The sequence below is a fragment of the Podarcis muralis genome, chromosome 8 (genome assembly GCF_964188315.1).
Source record: "Podarcis muralis chromosome 8, rPodMur119.hap1.1, whole genome shotgun sequence".
Lineage (NCBI taxonomy): Eukaryota > Metazoa > Chordata > Lepidosauria > Squamata > Lacertidae > Podarcis > Podarcis muralis.
Genome location: NC_135662.1, coordinates 45,648,286 through 45,666,355, shown reverse-complemented (window position 1 = coordinate 45,666,355; position 18,070 = coordinate 45,648,286). Strand labels below are relative to the sequence as shown.

At 41.3% G+C, this 18,070-nt stretch overlaps 1 long non-coding RNA gene across 1 annotated transcript in view; it reads right to left on the bottom strand.

The window, feature by feature from the left end:
- Nucleotides 1-417: 417 nt before the first annotated feature.
- LOC144328714 (uncharacterized) overlaps nt 418-18,070 on the bottom strand; it is a 46,583-nt gene continuing 28,930 nt past the window's right edge. Inside the window, exon 2 of the long non-coding RNA XR_013393949.1 lies at nt 418-685. This is a non-coding gene — a long non-coding RNA (uncharacterized LOC144328714). The remainder of the gene's footprint in view (nt 686-18,070) is intronic.

Here is an 18,070-nt window from a genome sequence, read left to right as displayed (position 1 = left end):
ATTAGGATTTAGGAATAGTCTGTCATGTGACACTGATGGAGGCGGGGGGGGAATAGACGCAGAGCGAATATTTAGATGGAGCAGCAGTGCAAACTTACCTTCAGTTCACTTTAAAAGCCTAGTAAATCATTACACTTTTTTATTATTTACCTGGTACAAAATTCTCTAGTCGAGGAGGAGGGGGGCACACAATCCTCCAAGGGCACATTCTTTCTATTTTTTTAGTGGCTTGCTCAGCACTTTCCCTAAAACTTAGGGTTACCCAGTGAACATGTTCCGTTAATATGTTCATAAATCAGAAATTGTGGAAGGTTGAGTTTGGGTTGTACGATGAGGCTGTTTGTAAGGCTCAATGCCAGGTGGGAATTTTGAGAAGGAAGGCAATTCTCGCACAGCTTGAGGAAGACAAAGGTTGCATTTACACCTGGCCAGAAGGTTTAATCATCTACTATTTCCAAACATTGCAGGCTAACAATCTGCTGTGTCTGAGATCATAAAATATATCACAAAGTGGAGACAGAAGAATTGGGACTCAGTTGACCAGAGGTTATCTTTTCAGAGACGTGAGCCAGTTGGAAATTCTTGACCACCATATTTAGGGGGGAAACACAAACCGGTAGAAGACCTTGCTTCATCATGTCAAAGAGATGCTTGGAGCTTCAGGGATTGTGGTTGGTTATGTTACCTAAAGGATAAAGAAAGATACCAATATACATTTTTAGAAAGCGGAGAAAGAGAAAAATATGTCTGCATGAACAGAATGTGAATAAAAACGCTTTAGGCTACAATCCTACCCATTCTCCTCCAAAGTAATTATTATTGTTTTCAGTGATGCACACCCCTAGGTAATGGTGTGTATAGGATTGCATGGTTAGCTGGTTATTCCCCAAATGGGAGCCTCTTTTAGGATGTGTACACAAGGGATCAAATTTGTTTTTCTCAATATATATAAAATGAGAAGATAATCCAGTTCTGGTTTCCTGTAGATTATATTTTTTCAAAATCCCACCAGGACCTCTTAAGTTTTTTCTATGGCATGTATAATATGCACTAGCTTTGCTGAACATCCCTTGCACACAGTGATTGTTTCCACCGAATACAACTTGTGTTCCCTTGGGCATGATGTCCAGGAGTTCCCTATCTGCAAATGGGAGTGTAAATATATTAAAGATAAGAAGGTGTTTCAATGCTTTCAGGCCGGATTACATGCCTAAGGGAGCTAGATAGATTTGAACAAGATAAAATATCTGTTACTTGTGATTTGCTTTTACACAGTTAGACGGTATTTGCTGAGTTCCTTTCTGAACAGTTAACACAACCGTGAATTTTGGCTCATTTATGCCACAGGAGCCACATATCTTTTTAACAGAAACACTATTAGATCATATTTTTGCAGCACTCAGACTGCCATAGATTGGTGCTAGGAAGTGGTGAGTCTTCTCCTAGCCAGCCGAGTGAACGTTACTTGAGGTGCTGCCTTGAATATAGGGGATGTGTGAGTTTTACAGATGATTCCCACACCCAAATACTGCAATATTGTGGAGATTCCTGAATGCTTTGAATTTATTACCTGGATGTTCTGTATTGGGGATGGGGGAACATGACCCTGTTTGGATTCTCTTTGACCTCTCATCAGCTTTTGAGACCATTGGCCATGGTAACCTTCTAGACTGCTACATAGAGATGGAACACCATATTGATTTGATCCATGCTGGCTGGGTCTGATGGGAGTTGGATTTATACACCTGCAGGACCACAGTTTCCTCATTCCTGTTTGAACTCCATACTCCCACCCTCAAATATCTCAGGAAACCCAACTTTTGAAATTGAGGAATGAATCCTAGTAAAGTGTTGTTAGCCTTCAAAAGGTACCTTCTGCCCAGCTTAGAAGAGAATATTGCTTTACTTGCCTGCAGTTATGTATCATTAACCTCGGAACATTTCCTGGATCAGCAGAAACATCCCCCACCCCCGATAGGTAACTTTTGAAATATTTTGTCTTAAACCTGCAGAGTACTGATGAAATCCACTGACCTGTAAATCAACTACAATTTCTTTAACAAATTATATAAGTGGAGCCCCACCATCTTCATTTTCTGCACTCTTTCATTATTTGGTTTTCAGCCTTTGAGCTGATTTCAGGAGACCCTGCTGGAACTTAGCATTCTGAGGGAGAAGCCTGATTTGTTCTTCAGGAAGGACCAACCAATGGTTCGGTTTTCAAACAACAGGAGAACCACAAAGTAGTAGCTATGTAAAACTAGTTCTAGGAATCCAAGGGGTAGGTGACCTGAGGCCCAGCATCAGCAATCCTGGTCTTAGGCCATTCTCTAACAGCATCCCTGTCACTGAGGTAAATTTCCCCTTGAGTAGGGGTAGCGAGCCTGTGGCCAACAAGATGACAGACTCCAGCTCCCCTCAGCCCCAGCAGCTTCCTATTACTGAAAATATTCCTGTTTGCTCAATATGTTAGTCGTTGCCCTGTGATGAAATTCAGGTCTTCGGACCTTCTTTTGGGTAGGTGCCTTAAAACTCATCTAGGCTGTGCTAAGAGACCTGTAGCTCAGGAAAGAGCAAGGGCAAGATTATGTTTCAACAAACACTTATGTTCTTCCTCTCTACAGGACCTTGCATCTACATCATGGAGCTGCTGGTCCACAGTGGGCTCTATCACAGGCAGGGGCGGAGGAATGGGGGTGCAGTGGGTGCAGGCCACCCCAGGTGTCACCACTGAGGGGGGTGACAAAATGCCGGGTGGCACTCACTGCAGGGCCTGCAGCGTGCCCGAGCCACGCATCTCTCCTGGGAGAGACGCGGTCGCTTGGGCGCATGCAGACTCCGCGCTGCCCAAACGGTCTGCCCGCTGCCTCCCCCCCCAGCTGCAGGGCAGTTGAGTGGGAGGAGGCAGGGAGACTCCAGAGGCCTCACGGTGTGCCCTGCCCATATGGGCAACTCACCCCGCCCTCGCCCCGCCCCATGGGTGGCTTGTACCGCCCCTGGGCGTGCTGCCCCAGGTGTCTGAGCGGCTTCCTCCACCGCTGATCACAGGACCTGAATTCTATACAGTTCAGACTTATAATATTTCCAAAATATTGTTATCAGGGCTTTTTTTCAGCCAGAACACGTTGGAACTCAGTTCTGGCACCTCTCAGGTAGGCACCGTGCTATTCTAAGAGAACGAGGGAAGCATTTGTGGTGAGTTCTAGAAAAATAGCACTGATTGTTATCAGAGAAAAATGTTTCAGCAAATTCATGTATTTGTAAACTGATTATTCTGTCTCATTTTATGCTGCTCTGGATGGTTTCAGTCTTCATGAGGTTAATCAAATGTTAATATTCCAAGGACTTCATTTCTAAACAATTGATCTCAAGTGTTTCCAGCATACCCCCCTTCTTCTTACAGCAATTTTATTTACAGAATGGCTATTGCAGCATGTATTGGATTTTACACCCGCCTAGATTTTTCATGTTACAAGGTGTCCACCACCACCGCTGGTAAAATAGGGATCTTGGCAAATACAGAACTATACAACCAAGGTTCCTGTGGGCTATACTTGATGGCAATGATTGTCATCCATGCATAACTCCCCTGTTATAAACCAGTTTGTTTTATTGCAAGTAGCCTTTTATGCTCCATAGTCACCTTACGGTATATACTTAGGTGTGAAACAAGTTTTCAGAAACTTCCTCTGATGTACAGTATTTGCATTCAAGCACTTTTATGATTATGTTCTCCACCTCAATGAGAACAATTTTCGAGTCACGTCTTCCTACACCTTCAGTTTTACAGTCTCTGAGAAACTGTTTCGCTGTGATATCGAGGAAATGAACCGAATGTTGTGAGGGCACTGGGAGTTCACATGTTAGAGTACAAAGTTTTACAAGAGCAACATTGTGCAAAGGCAGACAGATAAACCTGCAGAGCCAGTTCTAACCATCACTATGTTGGAAGCACCTATGGTGCTTTCCTTGATGCTTTTCATTAAGAAAAAGAGAGATAAAGAACTCATTCAAAATCACCCGTGTGTTTACTTGGAAGTTAGCTTGCCTGGGATTACATCCAGAACCAGTCATATATTAATAAAGGGAATCTGAGCAAAATGAGATAACTTAAAGAGCATCGACATGTTTGCCTTACTTCAGCATTAGCCAAGTATTCTCATTAGAGTCACAAAACTGGTTAACATGATCCTATATCCCTCAGAGTAAGTCCTATTTCTGAGAGCGGCTGACTCCCAAGTAAGGGAGTACAGTGGTACCTTGGGTTAGAGATGCTTCAGGTTACAGACGCTTCAGATTACAGACTCCACTAACCCAGAAATAGTACCTCAGGTTAAGAACAGTTTCGGGTTAAGAACAGACCTCTGAAACGAATTAAGTTCTTAACCCGAGGTACCACTGTATTGGATTGTTGCAGCTGAAAGCACTGTTGTATATAGAGGGCCTTTCCAAATTGTAAAGCAAAGGCTGTTTTTGCCTTAACAATGTATTCACACTGGTGCTTATCTAGTACAGTAGCAATAATGTCTGGTTTTATAATCTGATGCTCTAAACAGTGTGTTTCAGCACTTTTGGAAGCTGCATTGAGAGGGTAACCATGAAATACACCTCATATTAATAAATAGCATACCTTCCAGGTGCACTGGAAAAAATGGCACATCCAATTTTTTTCATGCAAGATCCCAGTGGCCATTTGGGTGCTGTGATCTTGCGCACTTTTGCACTGCGCTCTTGCTCTGGAAAAAAAAATCACTTTTTTTGGGGGGGGGTCTGAGTGCAAATGAGTCATGTGACTCACCTTGGAGCCCATCTCGGAGGATGTGCATCCCAGATTTGCGTTGGAAAAAGTTGGACAGTATGAAATAATGAGAAGCATTTGAAAACAGACGACTGTGGCACTGGCGCTGTCAATGCAATAGCTGCCTTGGACACTCATATAAGCATGTACTGCTTAGCACTCAGAAGAATCGCAATAGCTTCTACTCCAGAGCTATGGGGCAGGGAAATATTTTATGACCGACAAAAATAAAAATTAATTTTCTCTGTAACCAAATGGAAACCCAGCTAGATGGGCAGGGTATAAATTATTATTATTATTATTATTATTAAAATCTGTCTAGGAAAATAAAGCCACACAATTACTTCCTTGAGGAAAGCGGTTGAATCCTCTTAGGACCAGACCAAGACATTTTGCTGCCTGAGATGAAGCAGAGTCCAAGCTATTCTCTGTACAGAAGCTAGCTGGACTAGTAGTTGAATCTTATTTCAACACTGGCAACAAGACACTGTTCTCGGCTGCCCCCGGTAACGCACAGCCAGCTGTGGGACAGACACAGCTGTGCTCCAACACGTCACTGCAACTACCTGCCCCTCAGCATCCGCAGCCTGAGGCTGCCACCTCCTTCTGCTTAATGGTAGGGCTGGCCCCAGAACCTTTCCCGTACACCCCAACAAATAACATAGCAATTATTTGCATTTATTGCATTTATTTATTGCATTTATTGTAAAAACAAGCGTGTACTATTAAAAGATTTTTAAAATACAAAGGTGAAACTGCTGGAACAAAGAACACGTATCAGACACACTTGCCCCATTAAGGATTATCCGGCCTGTCACCCTGGTGCCAACATTCTCTGAAATCCCAGCAACAAGAGGCAGCTATATCTTACCTAATGTGATTTTACTGCTTTGAATCCCTGCCCAGATCCTCGCGGCATTCCATACTACCACATCATCACAAGGGAATGAACTTTATCTTGAAAATGTTAAGAGTGTTTGTTTTAAAGATGATTTACCACACTTGACAGTGACTAGATTTCCTAAATTAAGGCTGAGCTATTGTCACTATTATGCATCTCACATTATGCAGAGAAATACCTAGGCCCTAGACCAGTAAATCTTTCAGGATGGTTCAAGTTGCTCATAAAACAAGCAGCAGGGCCAAGACTTCTAAATTGGATTTCTGCTGGTCTGGATGTCAGCATAGAGTTGAACGCCACCTGATTGAGGGGGTGAGGAAAACAGAACTGGCGCCCGGCCGGTTGAGACCTCGGCACATCTCTGGCCCTAGAAATTATCTGGCTTTCTGTCTCTTATTTAGTCTGCTGGAAGAAGAAATGCGTAGCTGACAAATCCCGCTCGAAAACTGAAACAAAGCCAGTCATGAAGATTCCTCTTTGAACCTTTCTGCTAATTTTTCAGCGTGTCCACTGCAGCTGTATTTTAAAGGGGGGGGGGAGGCATATGACAATCGAGTTGAAAAACTGCCTAGCTATAACATACTTTAAGTCAGCAAAGATGAAATGCTATGTGATCTTCCACTGATATGCAAATTATTCTAGCATATCAGTTCTTCGATTTGAATCGCTGAGGAGACGCGTGTAGCTTTCAGAGATTAGAGATTTGAGTTCCATTTAATAAGATGTGCAGGGAAATTGATTAAGGATAAGGGCCTATCCATCCCTCGGCTTAACGTGGATGGTCAATCTGTTCTGCCTCCTTTAATTAATTTCCACTTGTTCATGCTGCGTTCTCCTCCAACTACTCTTTCCTCCCTAAATCTGGAGATTCCCTATGCTTTGAAAATCCAAACGCATAAACTACACTGATTGCATAGGGAATCTCTAGACTGAGGGAGGCGAAAGTGTGGGATAGTTGTAGTTGGAGGAGAATGCTGAATGGACAAGCAGAGACTAAAGGAGGCATAAGGGATTCACAACCCACATTAAGCCAAGGTATGGATTGGCCCTAGATTCACGATTTGTAAAGGGACCAGATAAGGTTGTTGTTCCAAATTGTTTAACATTGCTTAGGTGATAAAAAGGTGAGAGAAAACTTTCAAAATATTGACATGGGAATGAATGTATTTGTTCTATTGTCAAAAAGAAAGCTATTAATCTGGTGATTTTTGCAGTATTTAAATGGTTGGTTTTATTAATAAATTTAATAATAAAACATTTAATAATAAAAGTTCACTTTTCTTTTCTTTTCTTTTTTAAAAAAATGTAAGCTCCTTTGCAGGCTGAGGTTCTTTCTAGACAGGGTACAAAATTCAAGAACGACACCCGAATGCCCTTTTCAACAACAGCCAACAAGCATCAATTGCATATTAATCAATATTAAAATGGTTAACAAAGGAGAGCACCTTCACCCCAGTGTGGCTCCCCTTTATCACATGTACGGCACAACAAGACAATGACCTATTCCCCCCAGTTGCATAGGAATCAATATGGCTAAGCTGACCCAACAACTGCCCCCTCTCACCCTCACACATACAAACAAACCACACCGCAACCAACCGAACCAAACTCTGGACCCCCCCAATTGCTTACAGTGCAAAAAAAAAACAACCTAAATAAATATATAAATAATGAACCTACCCACGTGATGCTGGCACAAAACCCCTGCACAAACACAATGCAATAGAACACTTTCCCCTAAACCGCATAATGTCTATAACAACAGTGTCTCATACCAAATGTAAACAAACTGTGAAAAAGACTCTATGAATTGAAAGTGGAGACGCTATATGTACTTTTCTTTGTTTATTTGTTTGTTACACAAGTAAATCTTTAATAAAAACTATTTTTTAAAAAAACACACCTCCATTTAAATGGATAATAAATTAGAGGAATCTGTTAAGGTAGTATATCAAGATACTTTACACAGACATAATGAATAGATGGCTTGTTTTTCTGGTTGTGGAGGAGGGGGAAGCATATAAAGTGTCTTATCTTAAATTTGGACTTCCTTATTATGGCAACATTACCATTATATTATTCTTCTGGATGCGCAAAGATTCTTTCCTGTAGGACTTGGCTGCCTTTACAAAATTCAAAAAGAAGCACATCAAAAGTTATAGTAGGTGACAAATGTTAATATTTGTCGAAGGCTCCTGCTTTGATCCTTCATTTCTGTTTCTTAAGAGCTTGACAAATGCGGCCTGTGGTTTGGCTTCAAACATATTCCGACTCCCAAGTGCTTTGCTCAGTGTCTTCATCCCTCTGACCCTCCACTTACATTTCCCTGCAGCAGTTCAGGGCAGAGGGGGGTGGTTGACAGAAGACCTCCAAAAAGTGGAGAATCATAGCTAAAGAACAAAAAGATTATTCTGTTGTTTCTGTTGTGAAGGTTTCAGTTTGTTTGTTCTGAGTTTCTGAGTAGTTTTTGCAGTCTGTTTTGAAGTCTATTATTGCATTTAAATTCTGTTACCTTACTATCACGTGGGGTTAAAAAAAAAAGAGTGGTCAGGGAATACAGCCATTATAGCTTTTCACCCATACTCTTCACTATATTTGTTTGTTAAAGGTGCTGTGAATTGTAGCTCTGTGAATGGTAAACTACACCCCCAAGAGTCTTCATGCTTCAAAACATTCGGAAACCAAGGTGCAGCTTCCGATTGGCTGCAGGAAGCTCCTTCAGCCAATCAGAAGTTGCGGAACCCACGTCGGACGTTCGGGTTCCAAAGAACGCTCGCAAACCAGAACCCTCACTTCTGGGTTTGCGGCATTCGGGAGCCCAAACATTTGAGCTGCAAGGCATTCGACTTCCGAGGCATGACTCTAATGGGAAAAATTAATGAAATCCACATCTTACTGAAGTCAGCAATCAAACCTCCAGGCACCTTTCAAGAATAGCTTGACATATGCTTACCAGTCTGTTTCCTAGCGTCATATTGAGCCAAATTCTAAAGTCCTTGTCATATCTGTGAGACTGGAATCCCTTTATGGACTACAGCATGGGTAGGCAAACTAAGGCCCGGGGGCCGGATATGACCCAATCATCTTCTAAATCCGGCCCGCAGACAGTCCAGGAATCAGCGTGTTTTTACATGAGTAGAATGTGTCCTTTTATTAAAAATGCATCTCTGGGTTATTTGTGGGGCCTGCCTGGTGTTTTTACATGAGTAGAATGTGTGCTTTTTTAAAAAAATGCATCTCTGGGTTATTTGTGGGGCATAGGAATTTGTTCTTTTTCTTTCCCCCCAAAATATAGTCCGGCCCCTCACAAGGTCTGAGGGACAGTGAACTGGCCCCCTGCTGAAAAAGTTTGCTGACCCTTGGAATACAGCAAAGTGTAATGGCATACCTCTGACATTTTCAGACACAGTACACTCATTTCAATGGTAAGCCTGGGTTAGGTATTTTTGTGCTCGTCCATGTCTAAAGCATGTAAAGTAACAGAAAGAGATCTGTTTGCTAAATCAAAAGGAAAATAATGCATGATAAAAAGATACTGTAGATAGTCAGAAGTCATAATAATCCATTTTACCTGCATGACCTCAATTTGCCAGTACTGTACATGATTGCATCCCAACCCCAACAATTTGAAAGCACCCTCTGTTAAAAACGGAACTATCAAAGAAACCAATATAGGTGTTAAAAATATATTATCTGCCAGTATTTTAATCCCTAGATTTTATTGTATGAGCGTGGAAAAATAAGAGCAAGCTGGCAAGAACCATACTTTTAAGCTGCAGTTACTCATATATATGATCTAATCAAAGTCAGAAAGCTTAAAGTCCGATTGAATTTAATAGAAGGAACTTTTGTACAATCTTATATATGTCAACTTAGAAATGTTCCTGGGTAAATTTCTGTATAGGATCATAACCTTGCTTACTTTTCTGACTGAAATAAATGAAAACTGAATGTGCTTAACTCTGGTTGGTTATATCTCTCTGTTTTTTAATTCTTATGGAAAAAATTAACAGACATGAGGCAAGATACATTTCAACAATAAATGGAATTTATTTTTTTTATAATGGGATGATGAAGGTTTGGATTCTTAAACTGGTGAGAAATTTGTGTGGTTTTAAATTTTTAAAAGAATTGGCACCCTCTCTCCTCCAAATTCAGAATATATTTATATCAAATCAAATGGTTTTATTTTATATACGACTGTTCTGCAAACATTTGGTTGTATATCTTTTCCTTCTTTTAGAATATTATTTCTTGAGGCGGGGGTTAATTCTGTGCTGTGAATAAGAAATCTTCAAAATTTTCATTCCTCTCAGCAATAAATACATTAGCATTAAGATTCCAGGAATGAGGAAAAACAAGATGGTTCAGAGGGAGGTTACTTGTGTAAATATTTGATATCCACAAAAAGCTCTCCTGTGCTTGGACACCCTTTTCTGTTCACTGTTTTGTTTTAAGAAAAAAGTGTGTGTGATTTATTTTGCCCTTGAATCTTTTGACTTGTTACTTCTTACCTTCTAATGCTTGGGGTGGTATTCAACACCAGTTCTACTCAGAGTAGACCCATTGAAGTTAATGCACTTGACTAACTTAGGTTCATTAATTTCAGTTGGTCTGCTCTGTGCAGGACCAGAATTGACTACCACCCTTGACCATTTGCTAGTTAACCTGCACGTTACAAAATATGCCATTTACCTATACCTCCATTCTGCTTCTGAAACTTTCCTTTCTCCTGTAAAATAAACATCAGGCCCCCAATCTAGCTAAAGGTAGTCACTTTGGGTGACATTCGATGTTAGTCATAGAGTAGACCCATTAAAATAAATTATGACTTAGTCGAATATCACTCTATAAATCCAACTCAAAGAAATAGGACTGAAATTAGTCTTACAACTAACTTCCACTTTCAGTGAGAATTGTTTAGCTGGACTTGAGCCTAGGAATTTAGCAACTTTATTTATTTATATTTTTGTTTCATAAAATTTATACACCACTTCTACAAGACGTATAAGCAGAAGGGAGGGAGTTGGAAAGTGTAGGTGTTGTCACACTAAAATATCAATTCCTTACCAATGTGGAATGGGTATTATGTGGTGTCTACAACAGTGCCAGTTCTGTGGATTTCAGTGGTCAGGGGGGCATACATTGGGTGAGGCAATCTCAAAGGTAAACTAGTCCCAAGTTGTTTAGGGCCTTATATACTAACAGGAATACCTTGAACCTTGCCAGTATCAAATCAGAAACCAGTGCAGATGTCTGGACACAGGTGCTGTGTGCTGATAAGGTCTCATTCCTGTCAGCAATTGTGCTGCAGCATTCTGCACTAACCACAACTTCTGGATCAAGTGCAAGGTAAAGACTCCCCAATAACGGTGTGTCTGTGTATCTTCTGCACAGTTTCATTACCCTCGCTTCCTTGTATGCGGTTTTTTGCTTTTGCTTTTTTTTTCTTGGGAGGTAAGGTAAAGGACCCCTGGACGGTTATGTCCAGTCAAAGGTGACTATGGGGAATTCATTGCTGATCGGCATAACCCTCCTATCTGTTTGTGACCTTGAGTGTCTATACGCAAATGCTGAAGGTGAAAACTGGGGGGTAAAGGTAGAGTGGGAAAATGCTGAGAAGAAGGTGGGGAGATTCAAAACGCCCTGCTCCTGGGCTAGGGCAGACACTGAGGCACCTTCAAAAGGGAAGAAACACATTCCCTCCTCAGCCGCGCCCCCACCCAGCTTATTCGACACTCTCCTCAAGGGCTTTGACCTGGCTGGAATGTGTTCTTGAAGGGTCAGATATTGCCTCTAAACTAGGGATGACTAAGCTGTGGCCCTTCAGATGTGGCTGGATATACATTCTGTTTGTGAATATTCAAATAAGGTTCCAGTTGCGACTTGCGCAATGAACAGATAACTGCTGTGAAGTTTTCTTTTGAGAATGGTTTAAAGTTTCCTAAAAAGCGATGCATTGTTAACTAGTGGGATCGTGCAAAATGTGTAATTCCGTGCCCTTGTGGAATAAACGCAATCCTTTCGCCACTGAAATCGATGACAATACTCCACAGGGTTGGACTGCACCAATTGACATTAATCATCAACCTCTCCTCCTGAAGTGTTCTATAGAAGCTAAGGGAGAGAGGGGTGGTGGTTCTTTCTGCTTGTCCTCTCTGCTATAATGTTTATCTTCTTTCTTGAAAAGGATTAGAGGTTCAGGTTCTATTGTTCTTCTTCTAAGATTACTGGAGTGGGCACTTGAGTCATCCCTGTAGTCACCTTTTATGTCATTGTTTGTGTGAGCCCAAATGAAAATGTGGTTTGCTCAGTGGTGACTGTTAAGCTGGCTGCACTTCAGAAGAATTAGAGGAGTCTGCCATCTAGTCTTCTAATTTACTGCTTCGTTAACATCCATCTTTTCTCTTCTAGCTACTTTCCCAGTGGATCTCCTTTCCCATTGCAAATAGAGCAGCAGCCATGAAGTGGCACTGGTCTCTCTCCTAGTCCAGCTTCCCGTTGCAGAAAATCCAGAAGAAGAGCACTCCAAACAGATGGTTGTCCAGCCTTCACTTTAAGACCTCTAGCAAGGGAGAGCCCACCATCCCTCTAAGTCAGGGCTAGGGAACTTTTGGCCCTCAAATGTTGCTGGAACCCAGTTCCCAGCATGGTCAATAATTAGGAATGATGGGAGTTGTAGTCCAGCAACTTCTGAGGCACCCTGCTCTACATAACTGGTTCCATTGTCAAATTCATCTTACCATCAATACTGTATATTTTTCAATTGAAATCTACCATTCTGTAACTTAAGCCCCTTCTATCTAGTCCTGTCCTCTAGAGCGGTAGAAAACAATATTCTGTCTTCTATGTAACAGCCCTTCAGGCCACACGTGAAAAGCGCTATCATGTCCTCAGTCTTATTTTCTCCATGCTAAACACTATCCAGTTACAGTGGTACCTTGGGTTACATACGCTTCAGGTTACACACGCTTCAGGTTACAGACTCCGCTAACGCAGAAATATTACCTCGGGTTAAGAACTTTGCTTCAGGATGAGAACAGAAATCATTATCCGGTGGCGCAGCGGCAGCAGGAGGCCCCATTAGCTAAAGCGGTGCTTCAGGTTAAGAACTGACCTCCGGAACGAATTAAGTACTTAACCCGAGGTACCACTGTACTTTTAACCTTCTTCATAGGACTTAACTGCCTGACCACTGACCATCTTTGTTGTCCTCCTCTGACCCTGTTCAGTGGTACCTCGGTTTAAGAACAGTCTGGTTTAAGAACGATTTGGTTTACAAACTCCACAAAACCAGAAATAGTGCCCCAGTTTGAGAACTTTACCTTGGTCTAAGAATGTAATCTGAACGGTGGAAGGGCACTGGCAGCGGGAGGCCTCATTAGGGAAAGCACACCTCGGTTTAAGAACAGTTTGGTTTAAGAACGGACTTCCGGAACGAATTAAGTTCGTAAACCAAGGTACCACTGTGCTCTTCTTAAAGTGTGGTGCCCAGAACTGGACACAGTACTCCAGACAAGGTCTAGACCATCATCAGGTGCCCTACTATGCCATCTGGCACCATCTGCAACTAGTAGATGCAACCTAAGAAGTCAGAGAGTGCTGGAGTATAGAGAGTCATGTAGTAACTGTGTTGCTGCTGTTCCTTTATGCCGCCAGTATATAAACCTTAACAGTACTTTGTCCTTACCACCTCCAAATCTCCTATTTTAGTCATCCTTCCCTATCTATATGCCAGACTGACACTATGCCAATGGAGATGAGAGGGGATTCTGGAGCACTGCAGGAATGCGATGCCAACTCAAGAAATCACAGAAAAGTATTGAACTTTGTTGTATGCTTGCGCTAATACCTTAAAATCCAGTACAATCCAGTACATGTTTCATTGAAAATTCACCCCTCTGTTTATTTGCGTATTTATTGCTTTCCTTGTTTTGATCCACATATTTTCCTGGGCTTCCGGTGATAATTGACTTTGCTTCTCTGTTAATTTGTTCTGTAGAGCTGTTGCGGCTTTTGTTTAGCTTGAAGCTGTTGCTGTACATTTCTCTGCTTGATGGCTGCTGAAATCCCCTTGTTTTATGGGTTTTATGAAGTTTGCTGGTTGCCCTCAGGCCAGTCACTGCCTCTCCACCTTACCTACCTTACATGGTTGTTGTGTGGATAAAAGGGTGGATGGGTAGGAAGAAAGATGAACGCTGTGTTTAGCTCCTTTGGAGGAAAGTCAGCATACAAATGAAATAAATAATAAGAGCACACGCCCCCCCCCCCCCGCTTCTTAAATGCCTTTTGCATAAATGGATAAGTTTCCTGTCTGGTGAGGTAATTTCATTTGCACATTATGCTTCATGGGATATCCTTTATTTACCCAATGCTTTCCTGTCCACTCTTTTCAAGCTATGTCTCTTGCATATTTTATATACACAAAGGTGACTTTTCCTTCCTTTAATGACCGCGGCTTATCAGTGCAGGCAACTGATACTGGACTCATAAATATGTCACTCTCCCTGTTTAATTCATGGTCCCCCTCCTTTAGAAGAGGACTCCTTGACTGTCTCCTTCACCCCCTGCTCGCTGAGCCCCCCACCCTCCCCGTCCGCTTGCATCTTCCCCAAATCTCCAGAACTCTCCATTGGTTGATATAAATAAATCACCCGTGTAAACTATCAGCCGAAGTCATTGTAGCCCAGAGTACACAGGGAATATAAATACAAGGTCAGTGGAGCCAGCGCCTTCCGATTCTAATTAAATATTTCCTGTAAGTCGGTGCCAAGTGTGCATCTTGTAAGAACATTTGGAGGCAGGAGTTTGAACTCCCAAGGACCCTGTTGCCTTAAAACCTGTTTCCTGCTTAACAACATTTAACAAGGAGAGCCAAACATGCGCCATCAGCAACAAAAGTCATTGTAAGCAGTCCCAATGTGCAAAGGTGCTTGGTTTCCTCTCTGCAATATTAATGTGTGCCTTACCCAGCCGGTCTTTCAGTCATGTGGGAGTTTGTTTGCATGACTCAGTCTCCCTTTCCCCCACCAGAACAGGTTTCTCACGGGTCATTATTTGCTTGGACCTCGTTTTCAATGTAGCATGGAAGAACAGCTCAGTAGTAGAGCATTTGTTGTTCATGCGAAATGTCCCAGGAATCTCCAGGTAGCATTGGGAAAGAGCCCTGCCTGAAACTCTGGAGAACTGCTGTCAGTCAGTGTAGAAAATACTGAGATCAATGGTCTGACTCAGCAGCTTCCTACATGCCTAATATGGTCTAAGAATGGCTACAAGGTTCTTGGACAAATGACTACATCTTACGTGCCTGGCCAATGCAAAGAAAATTAAAATACTGTTTTACATAACATTTACACAGTCCACACATATAGTTAATTGCAACAGGTGTTGTGTGTTGCGGCTTGCTTACTCAATCAGTTTCTGTATAAGTGTGGGTAACGTAACAGGAGTATTAGGGGTATATACAGCTCATTGTCAGGGCTCTAAACACAGGCCTGCATCACGGTTTCTATTGACATAGGGAAGAGTGGGGAGCTTGCTACGAGGCTGTCCTAGTAGCCTAAATACAGTACATTTAAGATCCTTCAAGGAATACCTGCTCAAAATGAACCACCTTCTGATGTAATGTGGGTAGCTATAAGAAATTAAGCCCTATTCAGCTGTTGCCCTCTCCCTATTGGACTCACCCCTTTGTTGGTTTTTAGAAAGCTGGTGGAAAAAATATTTTTAGACACGCACTTGTGTTTTTGTTTCGTTGTTGCATATTTTAGCTGATGCTTTTTGATGCTGATTATTTTTAATTGGCTCTAAGCCACCTTGAGATTCCTTGTCCTAGAAGGAAGACTTCAATCAATTTCAATGGATACATTTATTCAAACAAAACAAAATAATTACTTCATATACAGTATTTCCAAAGCCTCTTCCAGACTGTTGCTGATTTGCAGCTTAATTCAGTTACATGCCTGCAAATTCAGGTTGTGTAATACAGTGAATTTGGTGCTCTTGTACAACACACCTGCTCCCCACACCCCAAAATTTGATGTTTTATGATAAGAAAAGGGAACAGAAAACTAGCCTAGAAAGTGTGGTACATCTGCACATTTCCACTTTAAATATTTGGTTGATAGGAGGCTTTGCACTGATTAAATTACCCTTAATATATTATGGGTTGTTTTGTTTACTGAAAAAAGAACCACATTAAAAGGCCAAATTCTCTTCTGACTGTGTGACGTGATATAGAATTATTTCTGTGCTATGCTATTCCACTGTAGCGAAATCAGCAGAGTCTTGTAGCATCTTAAAGACTAACAAAGCTTTTATGGACTAGAATCAATTTCAATTGATACATTGAAGTGTTGTCCTAAATTGGCCAGTATACATTCACGTGACACAAGGGGACAATGATAAAATGTGGCCTTTCTGTGAGCTTCCCTTTTTGCCAAAGCAATGGGTGGGGTGGGCGTGTAAGATTTAAAATAGTAACGCAAAGTGCCATGAAATGCAAGAAGTATAGTGTCTGACAATTTAATCAAAGCTTAAATGCATGCAAATGTTCTGTGACCATTTAAATAGTCATTGCTGATAACATCTTAGAACAGCTGAGGAAATTAACATTTGAATTGGAAGACATTGTCACCATTTGGGCCCAGACAAATAAAATCAAACTTCATTGTGAGTTTCAGTTCAGCTGTCTCACTCTGGAATCCCTTTGAAATTCTTACTGCAGCTTTCAGTTCCCAAGAAGATTCAAATGTTGCCCTACTGGTTTCTGAATGAGTTACATGATGTCCTAGGTAATGTACTACATATGCATTTTCAGGTTGCCTATAGCTCTTCATCAAGCAGAATGGAAGGATAACTGATTCCCAGTTAAACCGACAGCAAGATTCATTCATTAAGGCAGATATTCTAGTCACTTTAAACAGTATCACGATACATGAATATGTACAGTCCCGCACCCAGTTAAATGCACTCAAATGCCATAGACTTAAATGAGGTGTAGTCATCCTTAGTTGTGCTGTGAACTGATGAAGTGTAGTGGCAAAGTGGCACTCAGAATTTCCCAGTTCAAATCTCACCTGTCATTAACTGCCTACATCAGGCATAGGTAAACTTGGCCCTCCAGCTGTTTTGAGACTACAATTCCCATCATCCCTGACCACTGGGCCTGTTAGCTAGGGATGATGGGCGTTGTAGACCCAAAACATCTGGAGGGCTGAGTTTGCCTATGTTCTGAAACAAGACAGTTTTTGCTCAGCCTACCCTTCAGCAACTGCAAGTTGTTGTTGTTGTTGTTATACCTTACAGAGTTGTTGTAAGGTTAACTTGATAATAGATAAAAAGTAAAGGAAGCTGTGTTGGTCCATAAGAAAAATAAAGCTTCTTTAGGACAATACTTTTACAAGGCCAACCCAAATTTCACAAAATAGTATGCAAGTTTTAAACTTCTCCAGGCTTATCAGGCTACATGGTAAAGAAAACAAGTGGGGCAATTGGCTTCTGGTAAAGCCATAAGTGTACATCTTACAAAAATTGGCCTAATAAAAGTTGTAGTGACCTAATCTGGATTTTGGAATACCTAAAACATGTTAGCTTTCAAAGTGCTACATAAATGCTAGGTATTGTTATTGTACACCAGACTTTCAGTTTTGCTTTGCTTTTATAAACCCCAACAATGTAAACAATGGAGAGAATATATGTTTGAGTGTATGTTTCTTGATATATATCTGTATCCTTGTATTAGGAAGTGGTGTGTAACTATCTAAGAGCTATCATTTCAAACCTCTGAAAGGAAAATTAAAGCCGCAGCGATAATTCTCCCTCCCATTCCTAAAGTTTGATGCTTCCCCAAAACTTCCGCTTGTTCTCCTTTGCAATGATCTACTTTGCATGTATTCAGATTGATATTATCATTTCTAATAAATTCATGTAAAGGAACAGAAAGGAAGCTAGTGCCAAACTGAAACAATAAAAAGATGACAGCTGATACAACCAGGCTCTATCACCAGGAAAACAGATTCCTGAGCGCGTGCAAATATCCTCTGTATACTGCTAATCACAGAAAACATGGAAGGCAGCCGCCTTGCTTTAATAGATTATTTACATTTCTTCATATCTGTCATCAGTCTATCGTGTCCTTTGTGTGTGCTTGTAGTTTCAGATTAAAGAGGCTGCTTCAAGAAGACAGGATTTCTGGCAACATTTGTTTAGGAGCCTGACTAGTCAGTAGCTGGAATATTTGGTTTGCCAGCTAATCCAGTTAACTCAGAATCAGTTGGAATGATTAGGCAATCCCTTCAGGGTCTGTTTCTTTTTTAAATAAACAACAACAACCCATGCTTCTTCTACACGCCTAAATTATGCAAAAGACA